At 43.7% G+C, this 23,951-nt stretch overlaps 1 protein-coding gene and 1 long non-coding RNA gene across 4 annotated transcripts in view; one reads left to right on the top strand and one right to left on the bottom strand.

Moving 5' to 3' along the window:
• The first annotated feature begins 587 nt into the window (after positions 1–587).
• LOC140206097 (flavin-containing monooxygenase 5-like) overlaps positions 588–23,951 on the top strand; it is a 63,981-nt gene continuing 40,617 nt past the window's right edge. Inside the window, exon 1 of one of the 3 annotated variants that reach the window (XM_072274235.1) lies at positions 588–745. The gene's annotated coding sequence lies outside the window, so the exon portion shown is untranslated. Of the gene's footprint in view, positions 746–21,997; positions 22,165–23,627; positions 23,701–23,951 lie in introns of those variants that run through there. The other 2 variants (XM_072274233.1, XM_072274236.1) reach the window with 2 other exon arrangements.
• The window catches only part of LOC140206099 (uncharacterized), an 87,208-nt gene continuing 65,184 nt past the window's right edge, over positions 1,928–23,951 (bottom strand). The window contains exon 3 of the long non-coding RNA XR_011888061.1: positions 1,928–4,416. This is a non-coding gene — a long non-coding RNA (uncharacterized lncRNA). The remainder of the gene's footprint in view (positions 4,417–23,951) is intronic.

Consider the following 23,951-nt stretch of genomic DNA (forward strand, 5'->3'; position numbering starts at 1 on the left):
ATCGTGTGGATAGTCAGAGGCTTTTTCAAAGGGCTGAAATGGTTGCCACAAGAGAACACAGGTTTACGCTGCTGGGGAGTAGGTACAGAGGAGATGTCGGGTAAGTTTTTTACTCAGAGAGTGGTGAGTGCATGGAATGGGCTGCCGGCAACGGTGGTGAAGGCCGATACAATAGGTTCTTTTAAGAGATTTTTGGATAGGTATATGAGCTTAGAAAAATAGAGGGCTATGGGTAAGCCAGGTAATTTCTAATGTAGGGACATGTTCAGCACAACTTTGTGAGCCAAAGGGCCTGTATTGTGCTGTAGGTTTTCTATGTTTTTACGTTTCTGTGTAGGCAGTAGCTCTGTACAAATGACGAATAGATTGGAAAGCGGGCTAGGTAGCGTTTGGAAAGGTCAGTCTTTTCCTTTTATTTCAAAAGCAGATATTTAATTCAACAAGAAAAAGGGAAGTCGGTAGTTGAATCAGGCGACAGCATCGGCAAAACCCCATTTTATTCTCTCCACGTCCCTAGGAACTCCAACCATTGATTCTGCCTCACATAAACACCAGTGAATATACAAACCCACATGACCCACGACAGCGGAAAGATGAACAAGTAAACGCGCATACACACGGCGCTCAAAGCTTATCCGACTCGCTGCAGGCCTAGACTGCAACTTTACACTCGGCACTACTGTCAACGAGACGCCCTTGCAGTGAGTTGCGCTGGCAGCCGAGGTTGTGAACTCTGACTCAACGGGTGAGTAGGCCACACAGAATGATAACGTTAAACGCAAACAACACACAAAATGCTGGAGGAACTCAGCAGGCCAGGAAGCATCTACGGAAAAAAGTTTCGGCTCGCCGGCATTCCTCCAGCATTTTGAGTGTGTTGCTCGGATTTCCAGCATATGCAGGTTTTCTCTTGCTTGTGGTTAAACGCAAACGTTGTTTTAAACTTGCTGCTCGAATGCGATCTCCGACAACACGGGCATGACCCTCCCACTACACAGGGAAAATGGGGGGGGGGGCAGTTTTGTAAGGCTCCTCTTTGCATTTAGATAGCATCGTTAATGTCGCGAAATACCTGTCGGCACTACAAAAGGTCTAGTTTGATCTACTTTGCGAAAAAAAATAATCGATATAATCCTGAGCACGTAAGTGATCTGAATCTTCCGCCGGCATAAACAATCACCCCCTGAATGAATTCTTCAGTGCGGCGAACTCAACCAAACTGAGAGTTTCTGATCACTTCCGCTACCGGGATAAAGTACCTCAGTGAACAAGTTTGTAAATAGTTTCCCCTTTAATCAGGTATGAGAATAGAAAGCCAACAGTGTTTATTCGCTAATTACTACAATTATAGGTCAATTGTAGCCTGCATATGCTTCAACTCTCACTTTGGTCCAATCTTTTAAAAAAGTTAGAGTTGTTAAATAATTGTAAATCTGAATATTATTAGGTAAGCATCTTTAAGAATTACTTAATTCACAGAAATAAATATAGTACACTATTTTACCATTTTTCAGTAAAATACACAATTAAGTTCTGTACTTTTCAGTGAGATCTGTATATGTCAGTAAGATCACAGCAAAATCCCCAATTACATGAGGAAGGTCTGGAATGAAACTGCCTTATTGGGCATTTGTTGATGGAGAAATGTCAGTCAGGGTGCAAAATGAACCCATGGACCATGCTCCAGCCTTGGTCTGGGATTTGAGATTTAACAGTGTCACATATGACCAATGCCAGCCAAACTTCCACTTCTGGGATAAAGTACAACTTTTGTGGAAAAGTGTGCAATTGCTTCTGGCACATTCAGATCAGCCCATGCTTGTTCACCTCGTTCATTTCCAAATTGCAAACTGCAAATGGAGCGCAGATCCCTCAGTCACTCGTAACAACTCAGACAACTGGCTATGTCTAAAGGGATTTATTCAATGAATGTTAGATATTAGAGTACAAAATTAGAGTTGTCTGAACAGTTAAAATATGAATAATACGCTAGGTTTGATTCATTCAAGGCACTTGAGTTCTTTCAAAGTGTAATCAATAACATAATTAGTTACAATTCATTTGAAACAATTGGATGTGAAACAATCTCCATTGTTATTTGGGTGACACAGGAGCCGAACTGAACTCCTCGTTGGACTTCTGACTAACAGAGAAATAGATAAACACCACAGAGGGCCACCAGTATGGGCAAGAATTTCAGCAGGATTGGCCAAGAGGCATTCTGCTGACCACTAGGAACCACACGTGTTTTAGTGGGCTTGATAGTGCGGTGCCACTGTGTCAAGATGGTTTCCCGGGCTTTTGGCCATTTTCCAGGTCCCATCAATCGAAATTGGTAATGTGAGCTGGGGCCAAAGAAAACGTGAAATGCCAACTGTGGATCACTGAGGAGGAGGTGCTTGATGTTGGGTTTCACACCGATCAGCTCAGCTATCTCACCCACGTAGGGTATGAAATCGACTTGATTGGTGTACCTTTGGGAGCTGACATATCTTTTGCACGGAAAGAGAGATAGAGGGGAATTTATTTATTTAGAGATTCAGCACGGTAACTGGCCCTTCCAGCCCAACGACCCTGCACCACACAACTACACCCATGTGACCAATTAACCAGTGGAAACCAGAGTACTCGGAGGAAACCCACGTTCAAAGGGGCAGGAAGTGAACCTGGGTCACTGGTGCTATTTGCAATTGATCTTGAACACCATATTAGGGATCTGGAGCAGCAGCTGGATGACCATGGGCGTGTACAGGAGAGTGAGGAGATAATCAATCAGAGTTATAGGGAAGTAGTCACCCGGAAGTTGCAGGAGGGGTGACTGTCAGGAGAAATGGAAATGTGAATAGGCAGTCAGCACAGAGCACCCCTGTGGCCATTCCCCTCAATAATAAGTATATTGTTGTGGGGATGACCTCCCAGGGAAATGCCACAGAGCCACAGATTACTGGCACTGAGCGTGGGTCTGTGGTGCAGAAGGGGTCCTGAAAAGAGAATTTAGAGAGCTAGGTAGAAAGCTGAGAAGCAGGACCTCCCGGGTAGTAGTTTCTGGATTGCTGCCTCGGCCACGCGCCAGTGAGGGTAGAAACAGGATGATTTGGCAAATTACCACGTGGCTGAGAAGCTGGTGCGGGGGGCAGGGCTTCAGGTTCTTCGATCATTGGGATCTCTTCTGGTGGAGGTATGACCTGTTCAAAAGTGACGGGTTCCTGAGGGGAATCAATATTCTCGCGGGCAGGTTTCTTAGAGCTGTTTGGGAGGGTTTAAACTAACTTGGCAGGAGGTGGGAACCAGAGTGAAGGGACTCAGGATAGAACAAATGATAATAAAGCATTCAGTCAGACTGTCAGGAAGGGCAGGCAGATGATAAGACATAATTGCAGCCAGCAGGGTGTGTATCAGTGCATTAGGAATGCAGAATTTAAAAAAGCAGCAAATGCAGTTCTCAAAGTGTTATATCTCAATGCACGGAGTATTAGAAATATGGTGGATGATCTTGTTACACTTTTACAGATTGTCAGGTATGATGTTGTGGCCATCACTGAGTCGTGGCTGAAGGATGGTTGTAGATGGGAGCTGAATGTCCAAAGTTACACGTTGCATCGGAGGGATAGGAAGGTTGGCAGAGGGGGTAGTGTGGCTCTGCTTATAAAGAATGACATCATATCAGTAGAAAGATGTGACATAGGAACAGAAGATGTTGAATCCTTGTGGGTTGAGTTTAGGAACTACAAGGGTAAAAGGTCCCTGACAGCAGTTATTTTCAGGCCTCCTAACAGTAGCTGGGATGTGGACAATAGATTAGATTAGGTTATGAGGACATGCAGTCCTCTTTTATTGTCATTTAGTAATGCATGCATAAAAAAATGATACAATGTTTTTCCAGAATGATATCACGAAAACACATGACAAACCGACGTAAAAACAACAAAAACCACATAATTATAACATATAGTTTCAACAGTGCAAAGCAATACCGTAATTTGATAAGAACAGACCATGGGCACGGTAAAAGTCTCAAAGTCTCTCGAAAGTCCCATCATCTCACGCGGACGGTAAACCTCCAGCGCCGCCAACTTGCCGATGCAGCATCCTGGAAGCATCTGACCACAGTCCAACTCCGAGCCTCCAACCACCTCCTGACACGGAGCACTGTCTCTGCCGAGCACTTTGACTCCGGCCCCGGCAACAAGTAATAGGCAAAGCTGAGGATTTGGGGCCTTCGTCTCCGGAGATTCTCGATCGCACAGTAGCAGCGGCAGCGAAGCAGGCATTTCAGAAGTTACTCCAGGTGTTACTCCGTACTCTCACGGCTGTCTCCATCAAATCTGGATTGTGCATGGCCCCCCTAGTTACACATATGGATATCATTCGGAACAGCCGTGCGCGCTGCATGGCGCTGCCATCTTCTCCTCCTTCCTTGAAAAAGGATTACAACAAGAAATAGAAAAGGCATGTCAAAAGGGCATGTTAAGATAGTCATGGGAGATTATAACATGCAGGTCAATTGGGAAAATCAGATTGAAAATGGATCTCAAGAGACTGAACTTGTTGAATGCCTATGAGATGGCTTTTTAGAGCGGTTTGTCGTTGAGGCCATTAAGGAATCAGTTATACTGTGTTATGTAATGAACCAGAGGTGATTAGAGAGCTTAAGGTAAAAGAACCATTAGGAGACAGTGATCATAACATGATTGAGTTCAAACTGAAATTTGATAGGGAGAATGTAGAGTCTGACATAGCAGTATTTCAGTGGAGTAAAGGAAATTACAGTGGTATGAGAGAGAAGCTGGCAAAGTAAATTGGAAGGAGATGCTGGCAGGGAAGTCAGCAAAGCAGCAATGTTGTGAGTTTCTGTGAAAAGTGAGGAAGGTGCAGGAAAGATGTATTCCAAAAACAAAAAAATACTGAAATGGCAAAGTAGTACAACTGTGGCTGACAAGGGAAGTCATAGCTAATGTAAAAGCAAAAGAGAGGGCATACAACAAAGCAGAAATTAGTGGGAAGACAGAAGATTGGGAAGCTTTTAAAACCCTACAGAGAGCAACTAAAAGTTGAAATATGAAAGCAAGCTAACAAATAGTATCAAAGTGGATAGTGAAGCTTTTTCCAAGTATGTAAAAAAACAAATAAGAGAGATGAGAGTGGATATAAGAACACTAGAAAATGAGGCCAGAGAAATCATAACAGGGGCCAAGGAGATGGCAGATGAACTAAATGAGTATTTTGCATCAGTCTTCACTGTGGAAGACACTAACTGTGTGTCAGATGTTGAATGGTATGAGGGAAGAGAAGTAAGTACGGTTACTATTACAAGGGAGAAGGTGCTCAAAAAGCTGAAAGACCCAAGGGTACATAAGTCACCCAGACTAGATGATCTGTATCCTGGGGTTCTGAAAGGGGTAGTGGTAGAGATTATGGAGGCATTAGAATTGACCTTACAAAAAAATCATTGGACTCTGGCATGGCGCCAGAGGACTGGAAAATTGCAAATGTCACTCCACTCTAAGAAAGGAGGAAGACAGCAGAAAAGAAATTATAGACCAGTTGGCCTGACCTCGGTGGTTGGGAAGATGTTGGTGTCAGTTGTAAAGGATGAGGTTATGGAGTACTTGGTGACACAGGACAAGATAGGACAAAGTCAGCCTGGTTTCCTAAGGAAATATCTTGCCTGATGAATCTTTTGGAATTCTTTGAGGAGATTGCAAGTAGGATAGATAAAGGGTATGCAGTGGATGTTGTATATTTGGACTTTCATAATACCTTTGACAAGGTGCCACACATGAGGCTGCTAACCAAGTTAAGAGACCATGGTATGACAGGAAAGTTACTGGCATGGTTAGAGCATTGACTGATTAGGAGGCAACGAGTGGGAATAAAAGGATCCTTTACTGGTTGGCTGCCAGTGACTAGTGGTGTTCCGCAGAGGTCGCTGTTGGGAACGCTTCTTTTTATGCTGTACATCAATGATTTAGATGATGGAATAGATGGCTTTGTTGCCACATCTGCAGATGATACAAAAATTGGTGGAGGGGCAGGTAGTGTTGAGGAAACAGGTAGGATGCAGAAGGACAGACTGATTAGGAGAATGGGCAAGAAAGTGGCAAATGAAATAAAATGTTGGAAAATGCATGATCTTGCGGTTTAGTAGTAAAAATAAACATGAGAACTATTTCCTAAATGTGGAGAAAATCCAAAAATCTGAGATGCAGAGGGACTTGGGAGGTTAAGTTGTAGGTAGAGTCGGTGGTGAGGAAGACAACTGCATGTTAGCTTTCATTTCAAGAGGTCTAAAATACAAGAGCAGGGATCTGATGCTGAGGCCTCACCTTGAGTATTGTGAACAGTTTTGGTCTCCTCAGTAAGAAAAGATATACTGTCATTGGAGAGGGTTCAGAGGAGATTCACCAAGAAGATTCCGGGATGAAAGGGTTATCGTACGAGGAACGCTTGATAGCTCTGGGTCTGTAGTTGCTGGAATTTAGAAGGATGAGGGAGATCTCATTGAAACTTTTCAAATGTTGAAATGTTGAAGTGTAGATGTAAAAAGGATATTTCTCATGGTGGGGGAGTCTTGGACAAGTGGGCACAGCCTCTGGAGAGAGGGGCATCCATTTAAAACAGATGTGGAGAAATTTCTTTAGCTAAAGGGTGGTGAATTTGTGGAATTGATTACCACAGGCAGCTGTGGAGGCCAGGTCACTGCGTGTACGAGGGGTGATTTATATGTTCGTGGCCTAAGGTAGAAGGAGTCCATTTTAGAAAACCTGGCACATTTATTTTTCAATGTAGTCCGCTCCTACATGTACACACTTGTGCAGCATACGGATCCCTTCTTTGTAGAAGTGGTCCACGGCAAGGATGATTGATAAATTTGTGGCCTAAGGTAGAAGGATATGAGTTATTAACTTCAAACTTTCTGCATTATCACTCAAAGAATTGAACTGCACGTGCCACAGCAAGGGTGATTGATAAGTTCGTGGCCTTAGGTAGAAGGAGGTGAGTTATACAGCTCTCGTTACATAACTCATCTCCTTCTACTTTAGGCCTCAATCACCCCTGCTGTGGACCACTTTCTGGAGGTCCAAGACGCCGACTTCTACAAAGAAGGGATCCGTATGCTCCACGACCGCTGGACTAAGTGAGTAACTGTAGGAAAAATAAATGTGCTGGTTTTCTAAAATTGACTCCTTTCACCTTAGGCCACAAACTTATCAATCACCCCTCGTATTTAGGGCAGAGCTTGATAGGTTCTTGATTGGACATGACATCAAAGGTTATGGGGAGAAGGCTGGGGAGTGGGACTGAGGAGGGAAAAAAATATCAGCCAGGATTGAATGGCAGAGCAGACTTGATGGGCCAAATGGCCTAATTCTGCTCCTATGTCTTATGGTCATACAGTCTAATATATTGCAGATGTTTATAGCCAGAAAACAGAAAAGTACAGAAAATCGTCAACATTTTAAGCAGCAACTCTGGAGAGAAACTGGATTACTGTTAGCAACCTTTCATCAGAAACTTCATTAGTTCTTATGAAAGGTCACCGATCTGAAGGAAGGCACCTTGGTTAGCATGGACAAGTTGGGCCGAATGGTATGTTTCTATGCTGTATATATCTATCTTTCCAGGCCCAGGCCTTCAATCAGAAAACCACCAGGTGAGCCTGAACCAGGCAAGAATGTGGCCACCTTTGGGACTAGAACAAACTCTGGTCATTGCCGGTTATTTGCTCAGTGCTAAAATAAGACTTGCACTCTCTGCCAGTGATGTGGGGCTAAAGCATTTCACCTGCAGAAACTAGCCTGAGATGAATGCTTTGCTGGAGAAAGGGCAACAGGAGAAACTAATGTCAGGCACAAGCACCCGAAAGCAGTGAATCAAATGTTGATTCAATTTTATTTTTGCTGTCCCATGTTCTGAGTTACAGAGATGGCGTTTTGTGTGCCACGCAGGCAGATCATGCTATACATCACTGCATGAGGTAGTCAAAGGAAAGCAGAATATAGTGTTGCATTTACCGGGATAGTGCAGTTAGGCAAATAAAGTGCAAGGATTATAATAAGGTAGTTTAGGTGTGGTGATATTGAGCAAACACAAAAACAGAGATAATGTATGAGATCATGAAAAGGCAAAGTATCTTCATTGGACATGTGATTAGGAAAGAGGAGTTAGAATACATGGTAATTATGGGAAAGATTGAAGGGAAGAAAGCAAGAGGAAGAGAAAGACAAATGATGGAGACAGCAGCCAGAGAACTGGAAATGAATACCAATGAATTGATCCACTTGACCCGAAACAGGAGTGTGTGGGCCATGGCAGCCAAAGCTCAAACTGGGCATGGCACCTAATGATGATGATATTGGGTTTGCTGCCCATGAAATTCTGAACTCAAACGATGATCTGAAGCCTTATACAATATAGCTAGCAGCAGGTATGCTCACTAAAGGGATGTTATACTGTAGCTACCTATATTTCAAAGGCTTGATAATTTCCTCTTTATGATCCATGGCACAGTTTGCTGCCAAAACCCACTCTTTCAGCATAGGGATTCCCCTTCCTCCCACCAAGGAGAATGCACTTCCAGCTGTTTAAGTAGTTTAAACACAGTTCATTTATTTTTTATGATGTGTTTAAATTTAGGTAAAATTCTTAAAGCATTTAAAACTCACAGAGGACTTATATCTTATAAAAGATTTCCAAATTACATAGAGGATTTCCAAAATGCAGCTACAATTCCTTTAAACTAAAAAGACATACCAAGTTGCAGAAGAAAGAGTCGTCTGAATCAGAAATGGAAGGCAAAGAAGTGGATTCTGGTCACCTCATCTTTCTTTCATTCTTCTTGTTGTACTGTAAACATTCCTATCAAGCCTGACTGCTGTCTAACATTTATTCTGTTTCTGTGCCACGTGGTGACTTCACACCAAAGCTCCTGGTGGCAGAGATCCCAAACACCTACAATTAATGATGTGAGGACTGGCTCCGAGTTCACAAATCTCCCAACTATTGATAGATCAGTTATTTCATGTGCTAAGTGATAATATCTGTCTGGTCTGCAAGCTCCCTTGAACTAAATAACTTAGATAACGTTGTCTGGTTTGATACAGGCCAATTAACATAACCCCATTGTCTTATATTATGACATCATGACGATTATGTCATTAGCTCTGGTTTTGATAGGGACTTTAGTGAGCTGGGGGGGGTGAGGTGAAGGAAAGCATAATGATAATATTGAAAGATCAAATAAGTTAGTTGGTAAGTAAAATGTGAAATAGAAGATGTGGTTTTGAGTTCAGAGTCAACAACCAAAAAATACCACTTGAATGGGCAGAAGAAATTTGGCTAACTAACAGTAAACAGGGGACCATAGTAAATGTTTGTTGATCAGACCCAAGGAAGGTGAATACAGGCATTCCCATGATACCGGACCATTGATTTTTTTTCCCTTGCCTCCATCTATATTAATTACCTGACTTGGAGGTGCAAGCAAACATTTTTAAATTTGCAGATTACACAATACTTGCAAAAGTTATGTGAAATATTGATCATAAACACAAGTGATTCTGCAGATGCTGGAAATCCAGAATAACAATGTAAAAAATGCTGAAGGATTTCAGCAGGTCTGGCAGCACCTACGGAAAGAAATAAAGAGTCAGCATTTCGGAACAACAGCCTTCATCAGGACTAGAAAGGAAGAGGTAGAAGTGAGAAGAAGGTGGTGGGTGAAGGGGATGGAGTAGAAGCTGGATGGTGATGGGTGAGGCCAGGTGAGGGGGATGAAGTGAGAAGCTGGGTGGTGATAGGTAGAAAGCAAAAGGGTGAAGAAGAAATAATCTGATAGGACAGGAGAATAGACCATGTGAGAAAGAGGAGGAGGGGTACCAGAGGGAGGTGATAGCCAGGTGAGGAGAAAAGATGGAGCAAGAGGAGAGCCAGAATGGGGAATGGAAAGGGGAGAGAAGTGGGGGGGGGGGGGATAGATATTACTGGAAGCTGGAGAAATCAATTTCATGCTATCAGGTTGGAGGTTACCCAAACGGAATATGAGGTGTGCTATTTTAACCTGAGAGCGGCCTCGTTATGGCAGCAGTGGAGGCCATGGACCAACATGGCGGGATGTGAATGGGGAATGGAATATACATCGCTGTCCACCGGGAAATCCTCCTTGTTGCTGCACATTTCAGATATGGACATAGTGGCTCCTAATGAATGGATAAGACCAGTGATGGCCAGAGTTGGCTTCTCCAGATGAGGTGGAAAGGCATTCTTAAAAAGGGCATGGTTTCTGTTAACTTTGATGAGAGATAAAATTCAGAAATGGGAAAGCAAAACTGTGTTCTATTGCAAAAATAGCAGCATCAATGTCTTCCAGTGTCAAAGATGGCTGCTGATTCAGTTAACTGCTTCACATTAGGTTTAACAAGAACACATCCGGATAAAATGCGATTTGGCAAATTGTCATTAGCTGTTGGATGTTGGCTGTATAAACTGAAAAACGAGATAACACCCACTCTCCATTGACTTGAGAATATTAATATTTCAGAATTAACAGATGATTGATGAAATAAACCATTTTACAAAGCACTCATACAGCACTGGAGAATAAACATTTTGGCAATGAGTGCAAAGTCAAATGCAGCATTGATCTGGTGAATGAGAAAAAACTAAATAAAAACATTTCACTCGGTAACTATGTACATGAGATTATATCAGTATTTGACCGATAAAGAAAATGCATTGCAGTTCTGTTTAATCAGCTGATTGGAATCAAAATGAAAGATGGTGCTTGAATGCACAGCAGTAAATTAGACAGGGAAGAGAAAAAAATAGCCTGCGTGCCCATGGCATAGAAAAGAAGTACAGTAGATTCTGGTTAACTGGGACACATCAGGACCAGTACATTTTGACCCTATTAGCTGAAGTTTCATGGAAAGAGTTAAAGCATGTAAGACAAACTACCATTTGAGTAACAAATTATAATTTAATTGAAATACAGAACAAACTGGAACACTATCACCACTACTACAGTACTATAAAACTGTATAAGTTCCTAATAGTTCGTCAAATGTACCCTGCCGTGTTCTTTTGATTAATTGTAAATGAACAAAATCAACACAGACACCTAGTGTAGATAATGGTCTGTTTCATACAATGCTAGTGACAATTGCATCCTCCAAATCTTCATTTTTATTGTAATGTTTAAAATGATTGTGAATATCAAATTGTTTGTAGTTGAAGTCGTGGAATCATTTCAGTTTCAGTCACAGCCATTTCTAGCATCTCCAAGCCTGAATGTTTGAAATTGCAGAGAGCAAAATGGTTCTGAATTGTCTTACTGCTTATATCAGTGACAAAAATCACTGCTTTTTGGACACAAGCACACACAATTGATGCTATTTAAAAACTGTTCACCCTAAGCATGGTGTAGTTTCTAGTGGCCAGACAAGTGCACGGGCCTGACGCGAAATAGAAACAGTTTGACATCAGTCTCCTGCTCCAATTAAGCAGCTTAAAGTCCCAAATAAACAAAGAGAATCCCGGCTATTTTCCAATTATGTTTTGTTCTTTAAGAGTTGTCTCAAATAAGCGGCTGCCTTGATTAACCAAAGGCTCAATTAATCAGAATACACTGCATATGTCAGAGTATTGATTGGATTGGTCATGACTCAATGTTCCAATGATCCTTGGTTCTTGAAGACAATTCAGGATCTGGGTCAGTCTTCCCCTGTCATAAGGGGGGCGCTGGGAGTGGACCCAAATGCAAGACACAGATACAGAAGTACTAGGAACAGGACTTGACTAGAGAGCTGGGACAAGAACACAGACTTGGGCTAGGAGCCTGAGCTTGGACTCCGAGCCGGAGACTGGACAAGGACCTAGAACCTGGGTCTTAACTCGGGCTCGAACCCTGGAACTAGGTGAGGGCATGACATAGTTACAGGACCGGACATGGCTTGGGTTCTTCATGGCGAGGACATGACAAGGCTAGGGTTCGGACTCCGAGCCAAAGACTGGACAAGGACCCAGAACCTGGGTCTTGACTCGGGCTCAGACTCCAGAACTAGGCGAAGACATGATGTGGTCTTGGGAGACAGGACTAGGTGAGGCTACAGGACAGAACGAGAGACTCCTGGGCAAGACAAGGGAACTCCAGTACAGGACATGGGAACTCCAGCACAGGATGAAGCACATGGCCAGGACGAGAACATGAAGCCTTGACTTGGTACTGAGGAACAGCCGAGCCTTGGACTTGGGACGACAAGAACCTCAGAACCTTGGAATTGTTATGACAGAAACGCAGAACACAGAGCCTTGGTCCTGGGGAGGACATGAACACAGAGCCTTGGACTTGAGAGACAGGAAAACAGGGACATGGAACACAGAGCCAGGACCCCTCCTTGGGAAATGGACTTAGGGCTGGGACTCGTACACAGAGCACAGAGCCAGGACCCCTCCTTGGGAACAGGACTTGGGGCCGGGGCTCTACACAGAATGCTAAACACAACGAGACAGTTCCCAACACTAGGTAGCGGCAAACAGCCAGACCTACCTAGTGAAGGCGTGGATACAGAGACAGTATCAGCTCAAGGATAGACTTCCTTATTTTGACACAGCAAGGTTCCAGTCTCACTCCGGTGGTAGAACTAGACACAGGTTGCAGGGCAAGGCTCCAGAAGGAAGGGGAAGGGAAGGGAACAGTCCAGCCTCAGGGTAATGGCAAAGACGGCCTAACTTACCCAACAGAGGCAAGGACAGGAAGGGACAGATCCAACCGCAGGGTAACGGCAAAGACGGCCTGACTTACTCCATGGACGCAAGGACAGGATACTGATGAGACAAGCCAGCAACTACGCTTGAACCCAGGGCCATTTATATTCCCAGCCCCAAGACGAGCATCAGGTGCCTATGTTTAAGACAATTGAAACAAGGGACAGCGAGAAGACCCGGAGTCCAGAGTCCAGGACCGGACCGTGAACCTGAACGCGGACTTCACGGACCGGATCATAACATCCCAGCATAGAGCAAAGTTGCTCTAGTGAATGGAGAAATTCAGTGTAGAATAATAAGTAATAAAGGCAAATGTCAGAATGAGCTGGTTGTAGATAAGTTGCGAACTTGTGTTTAAGGTTGTATCGGCTCATGGTTAAAAATAAAAGTTTATCATTACAACAAACAGCAATTATATGTTCCAAAATCAAATGGTACAGATGCGAAAAACTCTGAAATGAAATAGAAAAAGCTTACTGCTCTGACAGCATATGTGGAGAAATAGAATTAACCTTTTAAGTCAATGACTGGTCATCAGTTCATGGGAATTCCTTCTGACGGAGATATCCAGTTCAAGGGAACACAACTTTGAATAAATATTAGATCATTAAGAAGAAAAGATAGGTGACACTTCTTTTCCCAGAGAATTATGCAAGAGTTGAATAATCTCTCACAAAATGGAGGAAAAGATAGATTGATACTGAACCACCCCCCCCCACCCCTCATGGCCGTCACATATATGTGATGGATCCAAGATGAAACTGGACAGCACCCAAGATCTCTCCTCTGGACCATACCCTCCCCAGTCGACCATATACCGTACACTCTGTCCACGACAATATGAATCCATTGACTGGTGAACCGTGTACTCTGGACCACCTTCCACCATCCTAAGTTCCGGAGGTGCAGGCTCAGATGGTTTAAGTGGTCCATGCACAATGGGATTGAGATGGGACAAATGGAAGGTAGGTGTAATCCTGAGAGTCGGTGGCAGCTGGAGATGGTAAGTGACTGGATTGATGTGCTGGGTAATCTGGAAGGGACCAATGAACTGAGGTGCGAGCTTGCGGTAGCCTGTGCACAGGGGCAGATCTCGGGCGGACAGACAGACACAGTCCCCAGGCTGGAGTGGTCTGTCTGGGTGCTGATGGTGGTTAGCCTGGTGGTAGTAGGTGCAATTGGCAGCTTGGATGGCCTTCCCTGCCCTCCTCCAAGTATTCCGCCAATGACGAACCAGGGCCTGAGCAGACGGGACTGCCACCGTTGGCTCCACTATGGGGAACAATGAGGTTGGTAGCCTTGAAGTATTTCAAAGGGTGACATAACTGTGACAGAGGAAGTCCATTTAGAAGAGAGATGAGCTCCCCAATCCTACTTCAAAATTCAAGCAGTCATCATCAGGACTGACCGTTCCTCCGAGAATGGTCACATGTACAACTTATGAAATTATTATTGATCCTTGATCCAGTAAGCTTCGTCGCAACTTGTCTCCAAACTCTGGATGTAATGAATTTGGCATAAAGTTTGGTTATTATCACATTGCTCTTTGGGTGATGTCGTTGAATATAGATTAGAAGCAGGGAATGTGTGAAAAATTGTTAAAAAAAAAGCTCTATAATATCTGGTTTACAGAGGCTGCTTTATACAATGCTGCAAATGGAAATCCTTATTAATGTCTTATACTGTATATAAAATATTTTCATTTGATCCCCTGAACTTGTTCTTCAGCTGATGAATATACTCATTTTACTCTCCATGAAATGAATCCAGAGGTAAATGAGGGTCACTGGTGACCGGTACAGACCAAAGTAGCTTCAAGGATAGTTGTTTCCAAATTTCCCTCAATGTCTCTCATCACTAAATCCCACAGTCCGGTGGAGGAGAAAGCTGTCTTAATGCTGCAGATGTTGATCTAGATCGGGGTTTCCAAGCTGGGATCCATGGATCCCCTCAGTTAAAAGTGGTGGTACATGCATAAAAAAGGTTGGGAACCCCTGATCTAATGGAACTCAGATGGAACTCAAATTTTACTCAACATAGAGTTTTCAGAGATGGGGTCAAGATGCAAGCAAATGAGAATTTCAACATTAATAACTTAAATAATATTACTTCCTCTTTTCATAATTCTGGATTATTTCGATGACCCACAGAATACATAGCTCATTATTAGGTACCTTCTTTAGACTGACCAGATCTTTGCATCTGATTTTCAAAGCATATCTTCTGTGCTGTATACCTGTTTTGTTTAGAATGTTAATCAGCCAACTAAAATAATTATATTTTAAACAATTCTAATTACTTCCCCATTTTGCTTTCACTGGATAGAAATTTCTTCACCAACAGAGGCTAAAAATGTTATAAATGAGTTTCCATGCATCAGAAACACAGAAGTCATGACTGAGACTTCATCTAGCCCAATCTAGCATCTTGCACAAGTTTGGATTCTGCAAGATTTAGCCCTCGCAAGTCATTTTTTGATGACAATCTCTAAACAAACCAATGTGTATCTAGGCCCAAAGCCTAGAAAGAGTAGAATGTGCCTACTCGAGGAATTCTGCAGATGCTGGAAATTCAAGCATTTTCAAGCACCTTCCAGGTGAGGCGACACTTCACCTGTGATTTGGCTGGGGTGACATACTGTGTCCGGTGCTCCCGATGTGGCCTTCTATATATTGGCGAGACCCGACGCAGACTGGGAGATCGTTTTGCTGAACACCTACACTCTGTCCGCCAGAGAAAGCAGGATCTCCCAGTGGCCACACATTTTAATTCCACATCCCATTCCGACATGTCTATCCACAGCCTCCTCTACTGTAAAGATGAAGCCACACTCAGGTTAGAGGAACAACACCTTATATTCCGTCTGGGTAGCCTCCAACCTGATGGCATGAACATTGACTTCTCTAACTTCCGCTAATGCCCCACCTCCCCCTCGTACCCCATCTGTTATTTATATACACACATTCTTTCTCTCTCTCTCTCTCTCCTTTTTCTCCCTCTGTCCCTCTGACTATACCCCTTGCCCATCCTCTGGGTTCCCCCTCCAAACCCTTTTCCTTCTCCCTGGGCCTCCTGTCCCATGATCCTCTCATACTCCTTTTGCCAATCACCTGTCCAGCTCTTGGCTCCATCCCTCCCCCTCCTGTCTTCTCCTATCATTTTGGATCTCCTCCTCCCCCTCCCACTTTTAAATCTCTTACTAGCTCTGTCTTCAGTTAGTCCTGACGAAGGGTCTTGGCCCGAAACATCGACTGTACCTCTTCCTAGAGATGCTGCCTGGCCTGCTGCGTTCACCAGCAACTAGAATGTGCCTACTAATCATTTTCACGCTTGTCCACACTGCTCGGTGACTCCCTTGTTTCCCAGCTGAGCCCACTGATGTGTTTCTGAATAGCATTACCGGCTGTTGAATAAAGGCATAAACACCACAGAATCTTGCACTTCTGCATGGTAAATAAAAACAAACAAGATTTAGCGAGCAGAGGAATTAAGTTTAGAAAGGAAAAGGGGAGCTATGTTTGTATTTTCAGATAAGTGATCAACTGGTACCTTGCTGGGCATTCTGGATTTCTTCCCAGGAATAAGAGCTATTGGAATCAGCACTAAAATGGTATCCACCAATAATTGTAGGAAAAATAATCCAATAATAGTCCTTACACCATCAAGTGGTTTATGGCATGCTGGAGAATTTTAGACTCCTCACCTCATCTCAAATCCTTCCAGAGCCTTTCTTTGGTTCTGTGATCTCCTTTGGATTTGTACTACTAGCATTGTTCCTATTTTATCACATCATCTGGAAAACCCTTCTACAAGGCTTCACTCAGTTTCTTCAACAAAATTCTTACAAGCTTTTCTGCTCCAGCATTCTGAAAGAAAAGGCCACAGATGGACCCAAACACAAAAAGGCCGTGGAGCCAGTGAAGATCAGTAAGAATAAAGATGCTGGGTGAGTAGGACATTGTGCAAGATGTAGTCCCAAGGGCTAGTTTAACTTCATGGAGATCAGAAAACGGGAGTTCAGCAGGAGAGTTTGGAATAGTTCAGCCTGGTTGTGGTCGTGATGCAAAGTAATAGGTAACTGTTTCTGCATGAAGTGTGGAGGTGACATTATATAGTGTAAATAAGTGCTTATTGTGATTCTGAGGAAATGATATTGCTAGCTCCAATCAGCATGATGTGGAATAGTCTAGTTCACTGGTCAGAGCCAAATTAATACTGTATAGTCTACAGGAAATGTTCAGAATTGAGAGAACATGCTAACTTCTATAAAATTATGCTATTTTACTTGGAGTATACATATACCAACTTATGGGCAGTGCAGTGAAATGAAGTGCTGTATGGGTATAATACTGGTCTAACCAATCTTATCATGCTGAAGGGTCTCGGCCAAAAATGTCAACTGTACTCTTTTCCGTAGATACTACCTGGCCTGCTGAGTTCCTCCAGCATTTTGGGTGTGTTACCTGGATTTCCAGCATCTGCATATTTTCTCTTGTCTGTCTGACCGAATGACTTCTCTCTGCTTGCCCACCACCAACCCTTCTCTTGACCTCTACCATATATATTGTTTGCTTTTGTCCATTTACCAGTCTCATTTTCTCTTTTCTATCTCAGCCAAATCTGGATGGTTCACAAGACAGAGAAACAGGCCTTGTTGACCCACAATGCCCATGTGGTATTTATTGATTTTTTTTTCCATAACCAGCTTATAACATGTATGAGACCAAGAGCTCCAACTTTAGATTTACTTCAAAGAAAATACATTCTTTCATTGTTCACTGCATAGAATCCTTTCTATCCGCATATTCCTATTCAACCGTAATGGTCTCCAGTATTATGGTAACGAGGAATATTAGTGTCCAGTTTTTGCTGCCGTGGCCAACCACTCGATAAAGGACGTTTACCGGGAGACAGAGGCATTGCAGCCTGCGTGTGGCAAACAGTATCAGTCCCTGTGTGAGTAACCTCTTCATCATCCAGCTTGTACAAGGGCTACCTAGCTTTGAGGCTGCTGTGCTACAAACATAACAATTCTAAATATGCCACAAACATGAGAAAATCCAAAGCAACACACACAAAAAAATAATATAGATGTACTGTAGGTTGGAAAGGTATGTATTGGGACAGTTGGAATCTGGATTAATTAGGACACTGGGAAAGGGACAATCAGCACTTCATGGTTTTCCGTAGTTCTAAATACAGCAAATCTAGAACATTTTCTTACAGAGAAGTCCAGCAAGCAGGCATCTGAGAAAGTTTCACCACTGAGAATATGGTGGAGCTATTTAGAAAAGAGATTTTGCAGGTCTTTGGCTGCACCAGACTCCTCCTATTCATACTTGGCACAGAGTTTGTATATTATAAATCATTATTTCTATGACTTCAGACTTTACCCGCACCTGGAGCCAGAGCCTAAAGTATTTTGTTATGTCATTACCCAATGGGGAGAAAATGAAAGTCCTGACCTTTCAAATTGTTTTGTATCAACATTTCCTGGTAGTAGTTGTTGGAGGAAGTTGGACTTTGTAATTTAATATAAGAATTAGCAGCTGACAAGCTTGTGTGCACATGAGACAAGGTGCTGCCACTGGGTCACAGAACATGAATACAGACTGCTCAGCTCACCCTACAATCTTTTATTAATCATCTCCTTATATTCTCTTCACATTCCCACCAACTCCCCTCAGACTCTACATAGAATAGTGAAGAGTACAGCTCAGGCACAGGCCCTTCGACCCACAATGTTGTGCTGATCCAAGTAAATTAGTAATCAAATAGGCAACCTAACTAATCCCCTCTGTCACCAGGTTTGGATATGGCCCAAGTGCGGAGTGAGAGACACTGAAGCAGGTCGATAGTTCTCAGACTTCAATGTGAACAGTGTTAAAGGGAAAACAATAATAAACGCTAGACCAACAGGGCCTTTAACTAAAACTCTCAAATGGAAAATGAAGCCTACACTGCAGCTGAAAAGAACAACTAAGAATAAAACGAATACCGCTGGTCTTCAGAGTCAGTTGACTCAACAGTCCAATTTCTCGGGCAGGGCAGAATACAAGCGGGTAGCAGGGAGTTGCTGTGTCCAAGTCTTGACAAATACTAGGACGGAATGAATGGAGTTAAATATTATCACAACGAAATAATAATTAGCTGACGCGTGCATGCTCACGAGCGCAATTGCGGAATCTGTGGTTGTGACATCTCTGCCTACACAATGCCACGTGCTTCCATGTTCCTCACACTCATGTGTCTATTAGGACAGCAGAAGAATTAGACACTGGCATAAACTTGTGTGCACAATGAGACAACAGCAAAATGCCATAAAGTCATGCAACATCAATAGAGACTGCTCACCTCACTGACGACATCATCAAGCACCCCTTGAGAAATAATCTTTCTGAATCCCTCTTTATTTTCACTACTTTCCCATCTGCTCCCATCAGATTCTGTCAGTCACCTATATACTACAGACAATTTAGGAGGTTCTCAGCCAGGAAAAGCACAGCAAATGAAGTATTGAATTTACATGGATCAGAACAGGCTGCAGAAAAATGGACAGGGGAAGAATGTGGCCAGGTGTGCTGCAGGAAAATAGAACAATGGGAGATAATGTCACAAGTGCAGAGCAAGGGTGGACCCAAATGCAGGACACAAACACATTTTGTAGGGTTAACTAAATAGAGTTTATTAATAATTACAAGGAAAGCCATGACACAAGGATAGAACAGAGGGAAATCAAGCAGAGAGCAAAGTGGAAGTGGGAATAAGCATAATGGACAAGGAACAGGACTAGGTGTGTCAAGAAAGCAAGGGAAATGGGGAAGAAACAACACTGGACAAGACACAGGCCCTGGATGAGAAACTAGGAACCTGGACAAGGACTCTGAGCCAGAGACAGGACAGGGCCCCAGAACCTGGGTCTTGGCTCAGACTCCAGATCTAGGTGAGGACAAGATGTGGCAAGGCAGCAGGACTGGACAAGGAACTCCTACATAGGATGAGAACACAAAGCTTTAACTTGGACTTGGAACTAGAACCAGAACCTGGAACTCAGGACCCAGACATGGACTGGATACTTGAACCTCAGAGCTTGGAGTTGGAGTTGGACTTGGACTTGGACACAAAGAGATAGTTCCCAACTCAGGGTAGCAGCAGACAGCCAGGCACACCCTGTGGACAAGAAACACTGAGCCGGGGCTCCTCCTTGGACACAGGATGGAGTCGGGACTCTTTTTGACACAGGGTCAGGACCCTTCTAGGACACAGGGCCGGGACCCCTTTTCGACACAGGACATGGAGATGGAGACCACACAACGATAGACAGTTCTTTATCTGGACACGTTTGCTCCAAGCAGCGGTGAGCTCTTGACTCACCCCGGCGGGTTAACTCTGACGGATCAGCTCTGGCAAGGGAAGGCGGTCTGCTTTCACTTGCTCCGGCAAGATGACATTGACTCGCACTAGCATCGTTAACACTTTAGCGCCGAATGACTTATAAACTGCCGGTTCAGTCGAGAGTAAATTGCCTTTAATCACCAAGCCCGAGGGACACGGGAAAACAGCGAATTAAAGGGAAACAAGGAGTCAATGGTCCCGATCGTAACACAAACAAAGGAAAATTAAAGGGAACCCGAGGTAAAGAAGGGGAAAATAGCTGGGGCATTGTGCATTAAACAAAATATTGAAAATGATAGGGAAACACCAGACAGGATTGTGTGAGGAATGTCAGGAAGAGGAGTCAGTAGAACATGTAGTTTTGTGTTGCAGGAAGTATGGGATACAGAGAGAGATGATGAGAAATAAATTAAGGGAGTTGGGGATGCAGGAATTCACATTAAAAAGGTTGCTGGGCATGGGTGAGAGAGCACAAGTCCGGGTATTTTTAGCGTTTTTAAGGGGTACAGGGGTTTTTTATAGAATATGACGAATAGACAGGAATAGGATACTAGGATGGTCAAAGATGGGAGGGTGAAGTGTAGGTTTTGTGACAAGAATACACATAGATTAAGATGTTAGCTGTCCTGTGCTGGCACCAGTGGGATCAACAGTTGGTCTGCCACCTATCTTCAGGAGAGAGAGATAAGGAAAACAATGGAGCAGCATTTGGAGATGTTAATAAAGGGACGGGAGAGAGTAACGGAAGGAGAGCTGTCAAGATCAGCTCCCCCTTTGAACCCTGAACTGTCTGAAGTGATGGACAGGCGATACCCCAGCAGGGGGATAAAAAGGGACAGGTTCGCTAAGGCGACACACACGACACCCCGAGGTAACGAGACCCTGGAAGCGGTGCGTCTCCCACAAGCCGGTGGGAAATTTTTGGACGGCTGATCGCGGGATCAAGCCATAGACGCTCAGGGTGGAAACACGATCGGCGGGAACCTGGTGTGTGTCCACCCTTGCCTCGGTGCCAGGTTCACCGCAGAGAAACGGTCGTATCTGGAAACGGAGGGGGTCACGGTCGGTGACCTCAGATGACATCACAAAGGAATCGCCCGAAAGCTGACTGCGAAGGTCTGTGTGGAAGCCTTGAATATTCATTCGTTTTGCTCTCTCTCCTCCCCCCCACTGTCCATCTCCCACGGCAGCGATTACTGCGAACTGAACTGAACTAAATTGAACTGAACTTTGCGTCACTTTGAAACTGGTCATTTACCCCTAGACTACGATAGAGCTTGATTGATGCTGTTATCCTAATTCTGTGTACATGTGTGTTTATCATTGCTGAACTGTTGCATTTATTATCCTTTTGATTAGAGTACTGTGTTGCTTGTTTCTTTAATAAAACTTTCTTAGTTCTAGTAATCCAGACTCCAACTGAGTGATCCATTTCTGCTGGTTTGGCAACCCAGTTACGGGGTACGTAACAGTTTGTGTGTGTGTGTGTGTGTGTGTGTGTCTGTATATATATATGTAACCCGAGGACACAATTTCCAATATAGTGAGCTGGAAGAGAATCTGTCTCTTTCTTTGTAAACGATCAACAAAAATAACTGTGTCATTTAGTAACTCAACCCCAAACTAATGACGAGTAGATCGGAAAGCGGTCAGGGTAGTTTTGGAAAGACCAGTCTTTTTCTTTTTAATTTAATAAGAAGGCGGCAAATCGGTGGGCGACTGAGTTTTTGCACAACAGTGACACAATCCTACTTTATTCTCCGCACTTTCCTTTCAACCGCCTACTTGACATACACACCAATAAATGCACCAATCCACACGCACATGGGATCAACAAACTTCAGAAAGTGAACGTACTGTGAAACCAAATGCGCCCAGGGCTCGAGTTAACGTCACTGCCGCTCTCATGCGGCTCTTTAAATACTGCGCCCCTGTTTATGTGAACAGCGTTGGGGCTGGAAGTAGACGCAGTCCCGATCTAGGTTGTGAATTGTGGTTGAACAGGTGAGTTGTGCGCTCAGAATGGTGGAGTTACACCGAACCTTATTTTCAACCTGTTCCTCGAATGCGACTGCCATTTCCTTTTGTTAACCCTGCTCTTTTTTTTTCCTTCCGGGACGTCAAAACTCCCGGGGGAAAAAAAAGGTTTAAAATAATCATAACCGCAGGCCTTCTTCCCCCGCCTGGTTTTTGGAGAAGTGTCACCTGCCGCCTTGGCCCTTGTGAGCTTCAGATCAGCCGGCCGGAGAGGTCAGGTGGTCCGCCAGGAACAGGGGACTCGGCAACTTGCTGCCGTCTCCGATTGGCAAGTGACTCAGGTCGAGGTCCGAGGCAGACCGACCCTGATCAGGTCAGACTCCCGATGTCCAGAGGAGACCACATTGGACCAAAACCCCCACACCCGCTCGGGGCTGACCGTACCCTAATGACCCGTCTGGTCCCATCCAAAACTTGGCCATCAGATAGAATCGGACATGTGGACAGGAAGGACTCCAAGGGCTGTGGGCCAAATACAGGTAGATGAAACTATCAGGATGTCAAGAAGGCACCTTGGTTGGCCCGAGCAACTTCGGTGGAAGGGACTCTTTCCACGTTATTTGATTCTAGGATCAGACTGGCTATCAAGTGCAGCGGAACCAGTCCAGACCGCGTCCACCTACTGGGACCGGAACAAACTCTGGCCACTGCCTGTCATTTGGTCAGTGTTGGGAATGGACTTGCACTCTTCGCAGCAAGCGTTCCAACTGCAGAAATTGCCCTGAGATTAAAGATTTGCAAGAGAATGAGGAAGTGAAACTGGACAGTGAAAACTAGAAGGAGGAAGTGATATCCGCCACAAAACTCCTGAAAATAGTAAATCAAAAAATTAGTGGATGGTTTTATTACTGTCGCGTGTACTGAGACACAGCGATAAACCGCTGTGTGCAACGCCGACAGACCACGACTTCCAGTTAGTAATAGGAAAACAATATCGTGATACAGTTACAGAGAGACTGCAGGTCGACAAATAAAGTACAAAGAAAGGGAGATCGAGTTAGTATTTTTCAAGGATTTGAGAAGAATGAAATAAAAGCTGTCCTTGAGTTTGATGGCAGGTGATCTCAAGGTTGTGTACCCTCTGCCTGACGGGAGAGGGGGAAAGAGAGAATGGCGGGACGGCAGGGATCCTTGACCATGTCAGTCGCTTTCCTGAGGCAGCGGGTGGTGTACACTGAGTCAGTGGAGGGGCGGCTGGTTTGTCTGATAGACTGGACTGACACTCGCTGTGATTTCTTGTGGATAATTATAAAACACCACTGGAAAAAATCCGCATCTTTGAGGTCATACTACTAGTGAAGAATGGAGCTAAATCTTTCCCACAGAAAATTTATTATGTAAAGATTTCGTTTGTCTATAGTTTCAGCGTTGGAAACTTCAGAATTCTGCATTTTATTAGCAATCTTAGCAACTTTTTAACCATTATGCTTTAGGATTCAATGTCAGCATTGTTTTCATACCTGAAGTGATATCTCTACAAATGGTTTACCACATTTTTCCCAGGTAGAGTATTTCTCTTTTTTACTGATTTAATCATTTTATTGCATAGCGATTACAAGTATTGATCATATCTTAAACTTTTTAAAAAATACCAATTACTTTCTTTATCCTTGGTATCCTATCATTAGCAAAACAAATCAATTATGATATATATTGTGATACCTATCTGACAAAGAGTGTAGATAAGGCCTTTTACTTAGAACTGTTGGTGGCACAAAGTCCAGTTGCATCAAGCTCTCTTCTGTATTAGTATC

Source organism: Mobula birostris, chromosome 12 (genome assembly GCF_030028105.1).
Source record: "Mobula birostris isolate sMobBir1 chromosome 12, sMobBir1.hap1, whole genome shotgun sequence".
NCBI lineage: Eukaryota > Metazoa > Chordata > Chondrichthyes > Myliobatiformes > Myliobatidae > Mobula > Mobula birostris.